This window comes from Rattus norvegicus, chromosome Y, assembly GCF_021556685.1.
Source record: "Rattus norvegicus strain SHRSP/BbbUtx chromosome Y, alternate assembly SHRSP_T2T, whole genome shotgun sequence".
Classification (NCBI taxonomy): Eukaryota; Metazoa; Chordata; class Mammalia; order Rodentia; family Muridae; genus Rattus; species Rattus norvegicus.
This window is the reverse complement of record NC_141555.1, coordinates 43,706,816-43,724,850: the sequence shown is the minus strand read 5'-3', so window position 1 is coordinate 43,724,850 and position 18,035 is coordinate 43,706,816.

Below are 18,035 nucleotides of genomic sequence, written 5' to 3'. Positions count from 1 at the left end.
ACCTCAAGTATCCCATCCCCGAAAAAACCCATTTTGATAATAATACAGAAGAGTTATGGTATGTCACTCACTTCCCATTTGCATTTAATCCTCTCTCCGAAATCAGGAAATATGAACATTTCGAATTTCAAAGAAGAAAAATTCATCGCCAGGTACATGGATGTCCGGAGGACCAAGTGACAAACTGAAATATGTTAGGGCAGAGGAGGTGGAGACTGTCTCATTCCTCAGAGCAGAAATGTGACTGCGCAAGTTAAGAAGAGATAAGGCAGCCATAACAGGTAAACTAGTTCTCATACCATTAATCTTATTTACATTATTCTTCACTGTACTTAATACAAATCACTTTCCAGCTCAATCTTCATTTTGAATGATGCTGATATATCCTGCAATGTGTCTGTACCATCTTCTCTTTCTAGTATTGGCTTTCATCATGGGGATAATAGATGATTGTGGCTGCATTGGTGATGTTTTTATTTCTATATATCACTCCCTTTACGTACTATATGTGTAGTAACATTTAATGAGTTTCATTTGGAGAAGTTATGAGTGATTGATCTTATAAATATGGTTCAAACCTCTATTGAGATTATTTAGAAAATATCAGGTATCCATTCTCTGTAAATAATTGCTTATCTTATATGATAAAGAAACAATAAAATTTTATTCTACTCAAAATAATTCTCTATAATTTTAATATCTACAGATACAGAAGAACATTGAGATAATATGGAATATTAGATCACCTGAACTGCCTGTTCATTTTTTTAAGAATAACCAGAATCATTAAGATGTTTCTGGAACATAATAAAGGAACAAAAAACAAACCATTGAATAAATAGTGGCAGAACAACATGGTCATTTTGTTAAATGTAGCTTACCATGTTGTTCTTGAAATGTAGCTTACCCAACCAGAGCTTCCAGGGACTAAGCCACTACCTAAAGACTATACATGGACTGACCCTGGACTCTGACCCCATAGGTAGCAATGAATATCCTAGTAAGAGCACCAGTGGAAGGGGAAACCCTGGGTCCTGCTAAGACTGAACCCCCAGTGAACTAGTCTATGGGGGGAGGGCGGCAATGGGGGGAGGTTTGGGAGGGGAACACCCATAAGGAAGGGGAGGGGGGAGGGGGATGTTTGCCCGGAAACCGGGAAAGGGAATAACACTCGAAATGTATATAAGAAATACTCAAGTTAATTTAAAAAAAAATAAAATAAATAATTCTTTAAAAAAAATGTAGCTTACCTTCAGATCCACTGTTTTCTTTTGTTTATAAAAATTCAATTTAAATACTCTTCTTCAGTGTTTTTCATCCTGTTATTGACTCTATTTTCAAAGCTGTATCCCATAACTAGCATGATAATTAAATTTAAAACCAAGAATTTTGCATGTGTCACTCTCTTTCTGCATTTCCTTATTTGTGGTATATTCTGTTCCCAATGGCCATGTTGTCTTGAAGTCAGGAAGAATTTCTGGCTCATTTGATGAAAATTTTCTGAAACCATATATTATTCAAAGTTTTAAAGTGCTACGCATATGTTTCATAGTACTGGATATTATAGTTTAAAATCATCTGGATAAGGAATTTCTGCATGAATATCATAACACGCTAAAAAACTAAAGAGAAAACATAGAAGTAGATATTTATTAATTATTGTTACTCTTCTAGAGTTTGTTACTTTACAAAATATGAGCAAATCACTTCTTTCTGTGAAATTCACATTCATGAGCTATTACATTCTAATCAAACTCCTTTGTCAGCTCTCATAAAGTTCAATTAAATGCTAATTGCAATCCAAAATATTTGCAGAAAGTAAATGGGCAAATTATTTGTCCGCATGTAGTAAACAAGCATCTAATATAAGCATAGGTTTGCTCTTAATGAAATTAAAACTATCAGATATAATGGGAAAAATACGTCTATTAAAGTAAATTTTTTGTTATATAACAGCTATTAATTCATGTTCTGAGTCATGGCTTAAGTCACCAAACCTTCAACAGTAAGTAGGAATTTTTAGTGAGTTAGAGGATCTCTCAAGCATCTCCAAGTAAATTGATCTAAAATATTTCCTTGAAAATTCTCCTTAATACACTTATCATGAAATATTCCACATCACAGTAAATATCTCCAACATATTTTCATTTGCTAAAACAAGGCATTGTCTTTCTTTCTTCCGGCCCTCGCCATAATCAGTCTAATACCAAACAACATAAATTTCCAATATAGCTGTCTGATATGAATCTTTTTCTTTATCACTGACTCTACTTCCAGATTAACTTCAAAAACATCCTTCAAATCATTCTGTGTATTATTTCATAATACATAAGTAACCAGAGTCCCTTAGTATGTACATAGAGAGTTAAAAAAACTTATTTCAATCTATTCCATGATTTCTTAGACAATTTTCCATAAATAAAAATTTATATCTCTCATATTGTTTCTGTAATACCATATGTGATATCTAAGCTTCAGCTTTATTTGGTCCTCTCTTCCATAACTTAATCTATACAAACTCCTTTCACATTTACATTTTGTATATGTCAAGCTCTTTTCCATTTATTGACCTCATACTTATAGTAATATTGGCCGAAATATAGTTCAATAATTTTTCATCTAATTTAACTTAGCTCTCACTTCGTTAGGACAATCTCCATAACCTTATTTCTAGGATAGATTTTTCTGTTATTTGCATACAATCAACTCCAACACACTGATTTATGCATTCATTTCTTTCTTTTTTTATATCATAATGCAATTTTTATAAGAGAAAGCTCATAATACTTTTTATTCATTCCTAATCTACACAACTATTATAGAGCCTGGTACATTGATGGAGACTGTTATTTATTACATGTTTCATTAAGTTGTAAAAATAAACTTTATACTATTCTTCGTTTTAATGAATATGGATTCCATGCATTGGTTAAATCATCATGAAGTATTTATGTGAGTTCTTCAATATATTACACTTCAATGACCTAGATGACATTGCCTAAACATTTATATTTGTCAATGATAGTCTATTTCATATTCAACAGCAATGCTTTGTTGACTGAGCAATTATCTCAGCTAGGAATACTTTTGACATGAAAGAAAAAGATACCTAATTTTAATTGATAGCACCCATTTAAAAATGCCAGGTGCCAATCATTTGTGGTCCCATCTCTGAAAATACAAAGAGATGATCATTACTAAGGGCTTACAGGTCACAGAGTCAAAGTTCATTTGTGAGCTGTTTCAGTGAAAGATTAAAAACCAAGAGGACCCAATGCTGTGTTTACAGAGCTGAACCTGTACCTCATCTCTCTCTCGCCAAATCCCACTAGGAAATGACTGGACTTCCAGGAGTGTTGACACACTCAAGATCACAGGAGAGACTACCACTTTTTAGGGGGAACTGCCTGGAGCCCTCAGAACCCAGGAACAGAGGGGCAGTCTGTTACAGGATACTTCTGGTTTCTATCTATTTTATGTTGCTGAACCTGATCCACAGCTCTCGGTACACAAGATCCTTCAGAAGAGAGATAGTGTCCCAGGAGTCATGACACATAGGCTTACAGGAGGATCAATCCATTGTTAGAGACAGTAATACCAGCTAACCCCAGACATAACAAGATGGCAAGAGGGAAGTATAATAGCCTAAGCAATACAAACCAAGGTTACATGACATCATCAGAACCCAGTTCTCACACCAACACAAGGCTAGGATACCCTCAACACAACAGAAAAGAAAAAGAAATGTTTGTACTTCAAATCACTTAACATGATGATGTTAAAGGATTTTAAGAAGGAAATAAATAATTCCATCAAAGAAATACAGGACAACAGATGTAAAGAGAAAGAAGCCCTTACAGAGGAAACACAAATATCCCTTAAACAATTACAGGAGACTTTAAGGAGACCATAGGAAAATGGATAAAACTACATAATATCATCCTGATGGAAGTAACACAAACACAAATAAACGCACATAGAATACACTCACTTGTAAGCAGAAATTAGCCTAAGAGCTCAGAATATCCACAAAAAAACTCATATACTCTGCAGCTCAAAAAGAAAGGACAAAGAGGGACTGCTCCAAACCCAATTAGAAGGGGGAAGAAAATTATCATGGGAGGCACATAGAGGAATAACCCTGTGTGTGAGAGGGGAGTTAAATTGAAGAACAGGAGAATAGGATATGATGTGGGAAGAGAGGAGAGAAGGACAGAGGACCAGGAGAATGAGTATATAAAGAAGGAACATTAGAGGATGGTGTAACCTCTAAAATGTCCCAGATACTAAGGATGCAACAGGTTCTCTGGACTCAACAGTAATGACATTAGCCAACATCAACAACAGTGAAATTGAACCTGAATACACCACCTGCAGTAAATAGACATGGCCCCCAGTGTAAGGATGGAACCACTCACCTATCTCTTATTAAATCAGAGCTATCCATGTCTATTGAAATGCAGGAGTAAATATGGAGTATAGGGTGTAAGAAAGGCTATCCAGAGATCTGCAGACACCAATCATCTCCTCTTCTCAGGAGATATAATCCTTTCTCAAAACCCATGAATATATCTGTATACTTAGAATGTGTCAAACCCTACTTTTTTTCAACCACCCTACTAGCCCACCAACCAGAGGTAGCAGAGAGAGAAATTTGATACGAAAAGGTGGAGAGTTGTGGACCTATTTAGAAGTAATTCTTTGGGGTAACTCCAATCTTCATTGTGCAGTACTGTCCTTTAGCAAATGCAAAAAATGAATCAGTAGCAGTGCCTTGAAATGGCAGAGACCACAAGGCTCTAACAAACCAACAAGAAGCAGCAGAATAGCACAGGTTCTTTTGTGCATTTCTCATGGTGGAACGAAGACCAGCAAAGACCATCGAAGCCTTGCAAGGTGTAGCAATGTAAAAATATCCTCTCCCTCTCTGTGGGATGTTTATGTTCTCCATAAACATCCTGTCCCCCTTCAAGCGTGTGCTCCAGCTAAATTTCATATGCCTTCTCATGTGTCTGCTTTAGCAAAACATCCTCTCCTAACATAGCTTCCAGAAAAACATCTTGTGACACAAATTAGTTTCCAAAGAAACCAAAATTTTTCCACTTCATCTAGCCTTATCTCACACTCGGCCATGACATCACAAAACATATAATCGCAGTCTTTTATGGCTCCTAGGCCTCAGCTCCATCAGCCACTGGAGCTTCTGCAACTGCATTCTGTGAAACTCAGACCCTTTCATGAGCACAACCTTCAGTTATCCCCGTAAACATTGTGCTCTCTCTATCTTTGCTCTCAGCTAATAGCTGTCAAACTTCCAGCCAACTCTGCTGTGACCTGAAAAACCCTCATCAAGAAAGCCAATGAATTTGACTTGATTTTTTTTCCCTGACGGAATGGAGTTTTCTCCCTGTATGGTTAACCTGGTGTCTGAGTCATCTGTAATAAAACCCACTACTATTAAGATCAAAGTCACAGGAACTATGACAAATAGCAAATCACACGACAAGCATTATAGTTGTCCATGCCTTTTCTGCAGCCTTACTGAAGTATAATTTACATACTTAAAAATCCATTTATTTTAATTGTGTAATTTAATGATTTTACAGTAAAATTTATAGCTTCCTTCCCTTTTTTAATACTCATTTCCCACTAGTTCATATGTTATCGAAGTCTATTAAAAACACAGAAGTGAATTCAGAAGGACCAGAGCGGGAAGCAGCAAGGTACTTGATTTGCTAAGACAAGAGATACATTGGCAGAATCGTCTGGATAAAACCACTTGGGATACATTGGGTCTTCTCTTAGCATGCAGCCTCCAGAAAAAGAGTTTAAAGGATTAAGTCTTGGGTCCTCCTACATCAAATCCAGACCTGACCTGGTATGGTCAGCATCACTTTTGGCCACTATCGTGTTAATCCCATTGATCACTCTTACAAGTTGCCTAGCAACTCACATAGTAAACAAACTTATTTTGGTTCATGGTTTCATAGGTTTCGGTCCATGGTCACATGACCATGAAAGGGGCACGATAGAGCTCAACTGCTAACCTCACTGGTATCCAAGAAGCATCAACACAGGAAGAGACCAAGGACAAAAAAACACCCTCCAAGACATGTCCCAAATGACCAAATCCCTTAAGTTCCTAACTCCTAGGTTCCCGTCACCTTCATACATATCCATCAACAGATGAACTCATTGATTACAGCACACGGGGTCCAATTGCTTTTCATAGTCGCGCCTTTGAACATTGTAGTGGGAAAATGTGTACCTTAAACTCATAGGGTAGGGACAGAAGGTTGTGTTAGAGGTCTAAACTTCATCTCACACTAGAAACAGTTGGGTTGGTTTCTCAACATGTCCTATTTCTTTCTGTTACTGAGGTACACCATATCTGCATTGCAGCATTTTGACTGGGGTGAGATACCATCAGCAGTCAATGGTAAAGATGCCCCCCACCATGTGTTGGTTAAAATGTAAAATGGGACATCTATATTATAGACACACAAGCATATACACAGACTCACAGAGAGAGGCAAAAGGGAAAGAGTTGAGTCTTATAAACCCCCAAGAAAGAGGGAGTGGAAATATAAGATACAGATGTTAGCGAGAACCAGAACAAAGCAGTGTCTTCTATACAGGACAGGACCACTATTCCTCAGCCCTAGCTGACAGGAAAGGGAGAGTCAGTTTTCTACAAAGATATAGCTGGTGATAAACTGTCAAGGCTCCAGTAGCTTGCCCAATGCCCATGAATTTATGGGCAGAATAAATGACTTGAGTGGGTTATTACAGAGGGGAAAAAGAGAGCTTGAATTTGGGAAAAGGGATTAGGTGTGGATAGATCTGGGAGGAGTTAGGAAGAGAAGTGAGAAGTAAATTCTATCATTATATAATGTACAAAGTTCTCAAGGAACTAATAAAAGTGGTTTTTAAAATACCATATCTGTACTGAACACATACAAACCATTTTTCTTGTCATCTCCTAAATAAGAGCCCTTCATGATTTCATTTCATTAAGTACAAAAACAATTCAGAGATTATTTAAAGTGTAGGAGGATGTTGGGAGACGGCAGAGGGGTAAAGCCAAATGTGTGGTCACACTTGCAAAGACCAGTGCTTGGTATGGGAACAGGAGGATAACGGGGGCTTCCTGACAGTGAGCCTCACCTCAGTTTCAGCAAGGGACCCTGTCACAAGGGAATAAAGTAGGTAGTGAAGGAGCAGAACACGCTCTACACACCCCCAGGCTCTGAACTTACATGTCTCTATGAACACACACCCACACACACACATATAAATATGACTAGAGTATACAAGAGGCTTGCATAGATTATATGCAAATGCAATGTCATTTTATCCAATGAACATGAGGACTTTTAGATCATTGGGAGTCCTGGGGCCAACTCACAGAGGACAGGATATATCTCCTTATTGTGCAAATGAATCCTTTGTTGAATGTGTGTCAGTGACTCCACACAATTCTCCTCCTCTAGGTTCCTGTGTATCACAGAGAATGATCTGGATATACTGAAACAAATATAAACTAAAGGCTTTGTTGGGGTTTCTAGACTAGCGTTAAAATCATATTTATCACCTTTTATTAAATGGAAGGGAATTCTTCAGCTCCCAGAAACAATAGACTCAATCATTTTGGCTTCTGATTATCCCATTATGAAAAGCACTTAATTGCACATCAATAGCGTCCCATGCTTTGAACTAATCACATGAAGTGATATGTTTCAGTAACCCGTATGTGGATACTCAAGTAGAAAGGGGGGAGGTATGATGCCTTGGCTTATGGGAGAGTTATGGCTTGATTGGATACTTGTTATGCAAATTACCCTAACATCTGAAAAATGAAATATAAATAAAATATACTACCAAATGGGATGGACACACATTACTTGATTCTTTTTAAAAGAAAAAAAAAAACATACTTTAGGATTTTGAATAAGTGTGACCCTCAGAGGCTCAAATACTTGAATGTGCTGGTTTCCAATCTGTGGACTGTTTAGAAAGGATTGGGAGTTGTTTTTTTGTAAAAAGGGATGTGTCAATAGGAGTTCGGGGCCTTGAAATTTCAAAATCCCACCAGGCTTCTCTCTCTCTCCCTCCCTCCCCTCTCCCTCTTCTTCTCTGTCTCTCTCATCTGGGGAGCAGGATAAGAGCTCTCAGGAACTACTCCAGCCATGCCTACCTGCCTGCCAGCCCGCTGCCATGGTGTCTACCACGATGGTACAAGAACTCACCCTCTGAAACTGTAAGATCACAATTATATGTTTCCTGTCATAAATTGAGTTTGTTACGGTGTCTCTTCACAGCAATAGAACAGTAACTAAGGCACACATCTTCCTGTGTATTTTTCTAATACTTCTGTATTTATTTCATTAAAGTTACCTGTTGTCCATTGAACAGTTTTATGAATAAGTTTCAAGTTTATAGACAAATAGTGACAAATAGGAGTGGCACTACTAGGAGGTTTGGCCTTGTTGGAGTAGGTGTGTCACTGTGGGCATGGGCTATAAGACCCTAACCCTAGCTGCCTGGAAGCCAGTCTTCTAGCACCCTTCAGAAGATGTAGAACTATCAATTGCTTCTGCACCATGCCTTTCTAGATGCCCCCATGCTCTTGCCTTGATGATAATAGACTGAACCTATGAACCTATAAGCCAGCCCCAACTAAATGTCCTTGTAATACTTGCATTGGTCATGGTTCCTTTTCATAGCAGTAAAACCCTAAGACATACATACATATATACATATACATATACACCTAGGTTTACACACACACACACACACACACACACACACACACACACATCCTTTACAGGAATTTTAGAGCTAGCCAGGGCCCCTGCAGTTTCATTGGTCCATCTGATACACGTGTTCATGTATCATGTCTCTCTCTGTTTCTTGTTCTAGGAAGTACGTGAACAACATCTGCAGACTCACTTAATTTTACTTTATTCTCCTCTTCAGCCTTAGGAATCTCAACTTCCAGAGAGGGGATGATGGGAACTTGGTTAGATAGCATTTCTTTTCTGTGGGTAGTGTAAATCTCAAGTCACAAAGGGAAAATAAGTATAACAAGAAATAATAATACACATCCAAACCGTGATGGGATATCCGTTGATATCCGTTCCCCTTAATGAATGTCATCTTTGGAAATTGGAATCCACAATGAGATTAGACTTTTGAAAAATCCTAATTCTAAGGCAGGCTTTGGTATTTCTCTTTCCCTGAAAAGGAACACACCTAGAAAAAGACAGAGGGTAGGTTGCTTTTGTTCACAAATCGAATCAGAGGGATATGATAATGAGCATAGAGGGGGCTCACCCCATGTTTACCAAAAAATAAAGAATATGGGGGAGGGTGAGACATCTAGAGAACAGTTGGTGCCTTATTGTTATTTAAAAAAAAGAAGTCAAGAAATAATATTTGACAAAAGAAAAAACTAGGTTTGCATTAGGCAGAACTGTTTTTAAATAGCCTTTCTTTTATTCATGGAAAGAGGGGGGGTGGACCAAGTCAGTCTGTAGATAACTAAAATCAATCCCATTAAAAAAATTAAGAATAATGTGGATTTTTAAATGGACTTGAATAAAATTAGAAGTTTTACCTTCCAAAGGGGAAAAATTGTGTTCCAGAGACAGAGAGAGACAATGGATTGTCCAAACTCATACTTGATTCTTTCAATAAATCTACTGGTAACTCAAGTGTTTGTTGATATTAGGATTAAAATGCAAGTTGGATTTCACGACTTAAGAGTTTAATGTGTGTGAATAGCTGCCAACGGAAAGACTAGTCCTCGGATTTTCAAAAGGCCTTAAAAAGTTGTCTGAACCAGCACAGAGGTGCAGGGATGAGGGACGAGGATCATGAACATCCTTCCTCCCCTGGGTCCTCTAGATCCTGTGCCCAATACCCAGCATTAGCTTTGCTCCCTTAGCTATGTTATGTTAACATAGGGTGACTTCTGATACTTTTTAACCTACATGAATGTCTAGCAGCTTATGTTATGTGACCTATCCTGGGTAGACCTGAACAATCTGTGTTCACCTCATGTAGTCCTCCAAATACAAACAATTCAGGTCTACCATATCATGGCTCTTCAGGAGCAGACAAGTGGCTCAGACAACTCTATCAGTTGAAAACCCACACAAGCATGGGTGATACTCAAAATAATTAAATCCTGTTGCGTTCATCCCAAATAGCAGGCAGCTCCACCCAAGAAGCCCCCTTCATCTTAGCTGCCCCTGACTCCTGGGGCAATTGTTCTCATCTCATTGCTCTTTGGAACAGGACCTGAGCGTCATAACCTTCGAGACTCCTAATGTAGTGTGAAACAGCCAGGATCCCTGCCCAACTCCCCGGCCTCAAAGAAGAAGATACAAGAAACCCAGAGAGGAAAATAGCTAAACTTGCAACAACCTTGCCTGCCGCTTACAAAGTTGTGATTTACTTGAACAGAAGAAACCACATTTTCCAGCTCCACCCCTTTACTTTACCATTAGCTCAAAATTTCAAACCACAAGTAAAGGGGCCCAGAGTGATGCTACCGAAAACTGAGTTGAGCAAACAAAAATGTGTCATGAATATACACAGGAAACACAAGGGAGTCTGCAGCAAGCTGGGGTCAGCTAGTCTGCAGCAAGCTGGGGTCAGCTCTACCCCTCAGGCTGTTGCCCCCTCCCTTCTGCACAGAGTGGACCTGGCTTTGCAGACAGAATTCAACAAGTTGTGCCCCTCTAAGCATCCCTAACAAGCTCCCAGGGGAGTTAAGAAGGACTTCCTTCACCATCAGCCGTGTCTCTTCTATGCTGACATGAATGAGACATGAAGCTTGGGGAAGTGGAGAGAAGAGAGGCTCGCCTCGCAGAGTATGGTACTCACAGCTCTGCACATAAAGACCCATCCTAAATTCTAAGATCATGATAAACTGAAGAGAAAGAAGCAGACACACACTGAGCAGTCCTGGGGCTGAGCGGATTTACCTTGTGTCTAGCACTAAGAGAGGAATAGTCTCACACATTCAGTGCCACTGTCCTAGGAGAAGCTACAGCAGTGGCTCCAGTAGCGGATGTCCCACTATGAGTTGGCTGCTCATCCTATCAAGAATAGCACTTGCTTAAGAACAGTGTCCTGACTACCAATGGGACCTGGGATATACAACCACTCAACCCAGAGAACTGAGAACTAAGACAGGATCTACAGGGATTATCTCAGGGCAAGCATCTCCTCTTCTGTGTGGCCATTTCATGCCCACTGGGCTTGGGCCAAGTTGAGAGCAGCAAGGGATTCAGTGTGAGTGCCATAACGTAGCTACAACACATGCACATACATGGGGGATATCACAACAGATGCTCATTCTCTCAGCATTCTGGAAGGTGAGTATCTAGGGCCTAAGTGTCAGTGGGGAGTGCGCACACATAAACACACACACACACATACACACACACACACACACACACACAAACACATACACACACACACACACAGAAAGAGAGAGAGAGAGAGAGAGAGAGAGAGAGAGAGAGAGAGAGAAAGAGAGATCTCCCCTTGTTTCTGCAGGATGCCACCACCCTTTGCTTGTGGACAAATCGTACATCCCTGCCTCTTTTGTCACATAGTGACCTCCTCTGCTTCCCATTCTTCTCATGGTCTCAGAAGTCAACAGCAATGGAGCAGGAGCCAACTCCAGTCCATATGTGATCAGCTTCACTCGGCTACAATGGGTAAGGACCTGCCTTCCAATCAATGACATACACAGACATTTTCATGTAAAGATGTCAACTCATCATTCTGGAAGGAGACAACAGGATCTTCACCAACTCTTCACCTAGCGCAAAGCCAGAACGGTACCCTTTTCTCTCAAGACTGCTTCTAGTTAGTTGAACTGCTATTAATTGCGCTAATCAGTTCCCTTACTGTCATAACAAAGTACCTGACAGAAGAACAAAGAGCCTGCCACTTTATATAAAGAAGCAGGCTGGAGTCAGCGACAGGCAGGCCATGAACCTCGCAGTCTGCCTCTGTGGCTCTATGGCTGCCAGCTTCTCCCCATGTCAAAGATGTTCCACACAAAATGTTCCTTTGCAAAATGTTTCCCACAACTGAGGTCTAACTGTTTAAACATGTGTGCCCTTTAAATGAGAATTTCTAGGAAGAAGCTGTCTGTGAAAGCTGACTGTCTGGTTAGAACTGCAGTGGTGAGGAGATGTTGGAATGTTGCTGATCCAGAGACTAGTTACCTGATAATTTTAGCCCCCAGAATTCTTTGCCTACCGTTTTGTCAAAACTAATCTATGTCATAGATTTAAAATAAAATCTTTTTGGGATCTATTAACTTAATAAACCCCTAGAAACCAACAATCCAAAAGCTAAGAATGTCATCAGATAGCATCGTAGGAACATAGAAAGGATCCCCCCAATTAGCTTTGACTGCCTTGCTTGTATGCCCACCAACGTATTTTGCATTTGCCTTGCATTATAATGTTTTTGGTTGTGTAAAACTATGAAACCTCGTGACACTGCATCCACACTGGGATAAGGGGTGACCTAAATTTGTGATCCTGGACCATGATCACTCTACATGGCTCCAGAATAAATCATCCTTAGTCCCTTAAGGTGAGAACTGTGTTTCTGTGTTTACAGTCTCTGAGGAGCATTTCACATTGAAACTATCCAAAAAAGGGAGGGGTGCACCAGAGGGAAGCAGGGACCATCCACTTCTGCCTGCAATGTTGAGAATCTTTGTCTGCTCTGTGAAGTCATGGGACTACAAGGTCCAATGTCTTTGCCTCTCTTTTGTCTAATAATAAGATGTTATGAAGCAATGATCTTCATCATGGAAAAGAAGTGGGGAAGGATGGAGGACAGGAAGGAAGGGCAAAGAAAGGAAGTAGCAGGGATGGGGTTGGTGGGCAAAAATCTCAGAGAAGGCAAATCCAGACATCAAATATCAGACAAAGCTGCAGTTGTCCCAAATTCACACTCTCCCTCGACTCAGAAGCACAGCATCTTTTCTGCTATGACTTACTGTATGCTCCCTCCCTGAGGTTAAGACAAAGAGTGTGAAGGGCAAACCTTGGAGGTCAGACTCCAGTGAGAGGAGTATGGCTCCAATGAGTCAGAGTAGTAATCAGCCCCTAATGGAAACGCCAATAGCAGTACTGACACCCTGTCAAACAAGTCTGCAGAAGGACTGGAGTACTCTCATGGAAATCCAGAGAAGCCAGGAGACCTGTGCTGTCTGAGTCACACCAACACCCAGATTCCTCGAGAAAATGCGGAAATCCCAGAGCACACCAGGACAATCCTCACCAAACACAAGAGCCCTCTAGGTTTGGCACTGGGCTGTGGACAGGAGTCAAGGAGACTGAAGTCTTTTCTGAAGTGATAAGAATCTGCCTCCCACCGGGCCTAGTTAGACATTTAAAATGGAAATAATGGGGCATTTCCCACCCACTAAGACGCTAATGGTCCTGCTAATCACCAGGTCTCCCTGAAGGGCCAATGTGAGCAGCTCAGACCTGACCCAGGGCTTCCAAAAATCCATACCTCTCTAGACATTTCCTGTAACACAGACTTTGCAACAAGGGAATTGAAAGGGAGGGAATGAATGGCTGGATTTGAACAAATAGGCCTTACATGCATCTATATAAATTCTCAGATAATAATAAAAGAGATTAAAAGAAAACACCTGGGTTTGGGTTTTGGCTCAGTGGTAGAGCACTTGCCAAGCAAGTGCAAGGTCCTAGGTTCGATCCCCAGCTCTGAAGAAAAAAAAAAAGGAAAAGAAAAGAAAAAGAAAACACTTCATTCAAGTCCCACTGCCTCCTTTGGTCAGCATTTTGCTCCAGGCTGGTGAGATGCTCAGCAAGTCAAGGCAATTGCTGCCAGGCCTGAGGACCTGAGGTCCACATATGTGCAGCGGCAAGCTCACACACACACACAATAATTAATTAATTAACTAATTAATTAACTAACTAATTAATTAAAGTAAATTACCAATTTTTAAGAAATAAAACATTATAAAGCTGTCGCTTGCATGAAAGGGTCTGCATTATTAGCTGACCCCTGACCCATTCTCTCTCAGGCTCACCAAAGAGAGGACCATGTTGGATTATCACCAACCTGTGCTTAGCACCTGACAGAATCCTTAGTGTATCTGTCTGTTGAACGAAGGGCACCCTGGGCATGCAAAACACCACACAGGTCCAAGACAGAAGGGTGCCTCATGCACGTATGCAAAACCAAAATTCAGATGAGTTCACGAGAAACCATGAAATAACATACAGACCGCATTTTCAAACCTGAGCTTTCTCAGAATTAAAATTTGCCTGATTCTACCTAGTGTTTCCACTGAAAACCAGCAACAGCTTCTTGTCTTGTTCTCTTCCTTTCTACTCTATTTCTATTTTGTTTAATAAAAATTTTAAAAAATCCTAACTATTAGAGAAACACCATTTATCAAACAGGAATAAACAGGTGTCTCTTGTTAAACAAGATGGTTTTAATCTTGCTTGGTACGTTTAACCCTATTTGGGGGAGTTTTGTTGTTTTGTTCTTGTTTTTGTTTTCAACTTAATGCACACTGTGGCATCATGGAACAAAGACTTGGGTGGAAATGCTGCGGGTTTGGAGTTTGCCCTTGAGAAGCCCCTACATTGTTAGGCAGAGGACACAATGGCTGTAGTCTACTTTGTTCTGAGAGGAAAGAAGGGAGCTCTCTGTGGTGATTACAAATACCTGTTTCTCTTTTATCTACTTGTCCCCAGATCCACTCATCCTGCCTTCCCTGCCAATATCCTGCTATGGAATTAAATAAATGAATACATACGTGTGTGTGGTTGCATAAGCATGGGAGGTCAGAGGTCAACCTTAGCTGTCTTCCTCAGTCACTGGCTCAACTCCCTACAGTGGTCAAGTTGACACACCTGGGAAGAGGAGATTGTAGCTCCTTGTTTTCTAATACTAATCCCCAAATTTGTTTGCAGGGGAAAGTCTGCCCCTAGCTTCTCGGAACCTGCCCACAGTTGGTGGTGGTGAATGGTGAATAAAGATGCTCTCCTCCGATAGCTGGGAAGGAGAGACAGAGAGAGAGAGAGAGAGAGAGAGAGAGAGAGAGAGAGAGAGAGAGAGAGAGAGAAGGGATTTAGGGTTCCCGGGCTTGGGTTCTGGAGCAAGCAGGACAGAGAGGTCCCCATGCCTTAGTGGAGTGTGGAAGTGGGGAGACAGAGTTTGTCATGGAAGGGAAATAACTTGCAGAAGGGCAGAGCTGCCGTATAAAAGGGCTAATAGATCATGGCCCAGAGGGCTGCACCTTGGATTCAAGAACAGCCAAGATGAAGCATAGAAATTAATAAATAGTAACTTGGACTTATTGCTGGGAGATGGATTCTAACAGCATGGAGGGCAGGCAGCTGCCCAGCTATGGGCTGCCTTAGATATAGAGGCTGGGCTTGTTTCTTTCATTCGGGAACAGAAACCATTGATGTGAGTAACTCCACGTCGGGATTTATTAAATATTTTTTTTCTTTTTTTTTAGTACAGGGGACCTCAGCTGAGGATTTGCCTCCATTGCATTTGCTTGTGGACAGATCTCTGAGGCATCTTTTGGAATAATGATTGGTGTGTGTGAAGAGTTAAATTTCAAAAAGTTAGTCTCAAACAAAGTACAGACATGCCTGAGAGAATTTGAGATAGGGCTCACCATCCCAACTATCAGCTCCCAAGGACACTGGCCATATAGAGCCACCCCCTCCCCTTCCTCCACTCCCTGAGGATGGGCATCCCCCTGCTGCAGTGAGATGAGTTGCCCTGCCCACATTGCTGAGATCCTAGATTACATGTATGCTTTGTTGATGTAACTCGATGCCAAAAGTAACTGTGCACCCTTTGTATTAGCCAATTATGTGTATCCACACGAAACCCCTGGTTTTCCCTATATAAGCTCCTGCCTAGAGAGGCTCGGGGCTTGACTCAATCTCCTGTATGGGATAAGTGTCAGCCCGAGATCTCATAAATAAAACTGCCTCTTGCTGATTACATCAAGACCGGCTACTCGTGTTTCCTGGGTGTACCCCAACCCGTGACTGGAGCGAGAGTCTCCCCAAGTGTGGGGGTCTTTCATTGGGACCTTGTCCGGGATAGGAGCGAGACCCCCGGAGACTCGAATGCCTCTTGGAGGTACGTTGGAGTGAGTGTTGAAAGCAGCTGTGTGTGTGTGTGTGTGTGTGTGTGTGTGTGTGTGTGTGTGTATGTTGTGTATTATGTACTGTACATTGTGCCATGGTCTAGGTTTAATTTGAGTGTACTCGGGTGGATGGGCTTCCCACCCCGAATTTGAGTGCCCTCGAGTGGATATGCTTTCCACCCTGTATTTGAGAGTACTTGGGCCGATGGGTTTCCCGCCCCGGACAGATGCCTGTGAGTAGGTACTGGGTTCCTACTCCGAATAGCCATTTTCTTTTTGTTTTCTTTTTTTAGATAGCGGAAGTGGGGATGCCTCAGCTCTGGGAGACATTCCAAGAGCCAAATATTGTTGGGAGAACCCGGCGACTGACAGTCAAAAAGATCTGACTGTGACTTGACTTCGGAGGTTGTGTTCGGCTGCCTCTTTAAGTATAGGCATGGACAAGTGTGCTTAGATGTGTTAGTGTCTGTTGTCTGTATTCTGTTTCTGTGTTTAGTATTCCAGAAGCAGCTAAAGTTCAGCTGCAGTTTGGACCAGGTACTGAAGGTACCAGGCATCTGTGCAAATTGGTTATAGGATGCTTTGTCTTGGTCTTGTTTGTCTGGTTTGTTTTCTGTGGTATTGTGGAGTGTCTTTTTGGCTTTTGTTTTGTTTTTGGACTTGGACTGACAACTGTGTTTGAAATCTTGGACTGATGACTGTGTTTGAAATAATGAAACTGTTTGCTGTATTTGTCAAGGAGTTTTACTTCGTCCTCTTGGTGCTTAATTAAAAGTTAATGTCCCGCGCGCGACTTTCCACCGGCAAGAAGCACGCGAGACATAGAAATTCTTGCTATGAGTGATACTTTATTCCTATCTCATGGAGAAAGCCCCGCGCAACAGCTAGGCGCGCCTATTTAACCCTCGGGCATGCATCCACGCCTGATTGGTTGTTTACTCATGATCTCATCAGGCACGCCCCGGAATGGGCAAAGACCTGGCAGGAAGGCACTCTTGCACATGCGCACAGTTAACTTCCTGATAGGGGGGCCAGCTGGCGCAGCGAAGGCTGGCGCCATCTTGACTGACTTGGCCTTCCACGTGGGGCGCAGTGGAAGCCAGCGCCATCTAATGGTCGCGCATGTTATTGCGGCCCTCTACATAGGGTTATTTGCATAACAAGCATCCAATCAAGCCATAACTCTCCCATAAGCAATAGGCATCATACCTCCCCCTTTCTACTTAATTATCCACGTAGGGGTTACAGAAACATATCCCTTCATAATGATTTAGTTAAAAGCATGGGACGCTATTGATGTGCAATTAATTGCTATTCATAATGGGATAAAACAGAAGCCAACATGATTGAGTCTATTGTTGCTGGGAGCTGAAGATTTCCCTTCCATTTAATAAAAGGTGATAAATATGATTTTAACACAAGACTAGAAACCCCAACAAAGCCTTTAGTTTATATTTGTTTCAGTATTTCCAGATAATTCTCTGTGATACACAGGAACCCCAGAGGAGGAGAATTGTGTGGAGTCACTGACACACACTCAACAAAGGATTGGTTTTTCACAATAAGGAGATATATCCTGTCCTCTGAGAGTTGGCCCCAGGACTCCCAATGATTTAAAATTCCTCAGGTTCCTTAAATAAAATGACACTGCATTTGGATATAACCTATGAAAGCCTCTTGTATTCTCTAGTCATATTTATGTGTGTGTTTGTGGGCGTGTGTTCATAGATACATGTAAGTTCAGAGGATGGCGGAGTGTAGAGCGTGTTCTGCTCCTTCACTACCTACTATATTCCCTTGTGACAGGGTCCCTTGCTGAACCTGAGGTGAGGCTCAC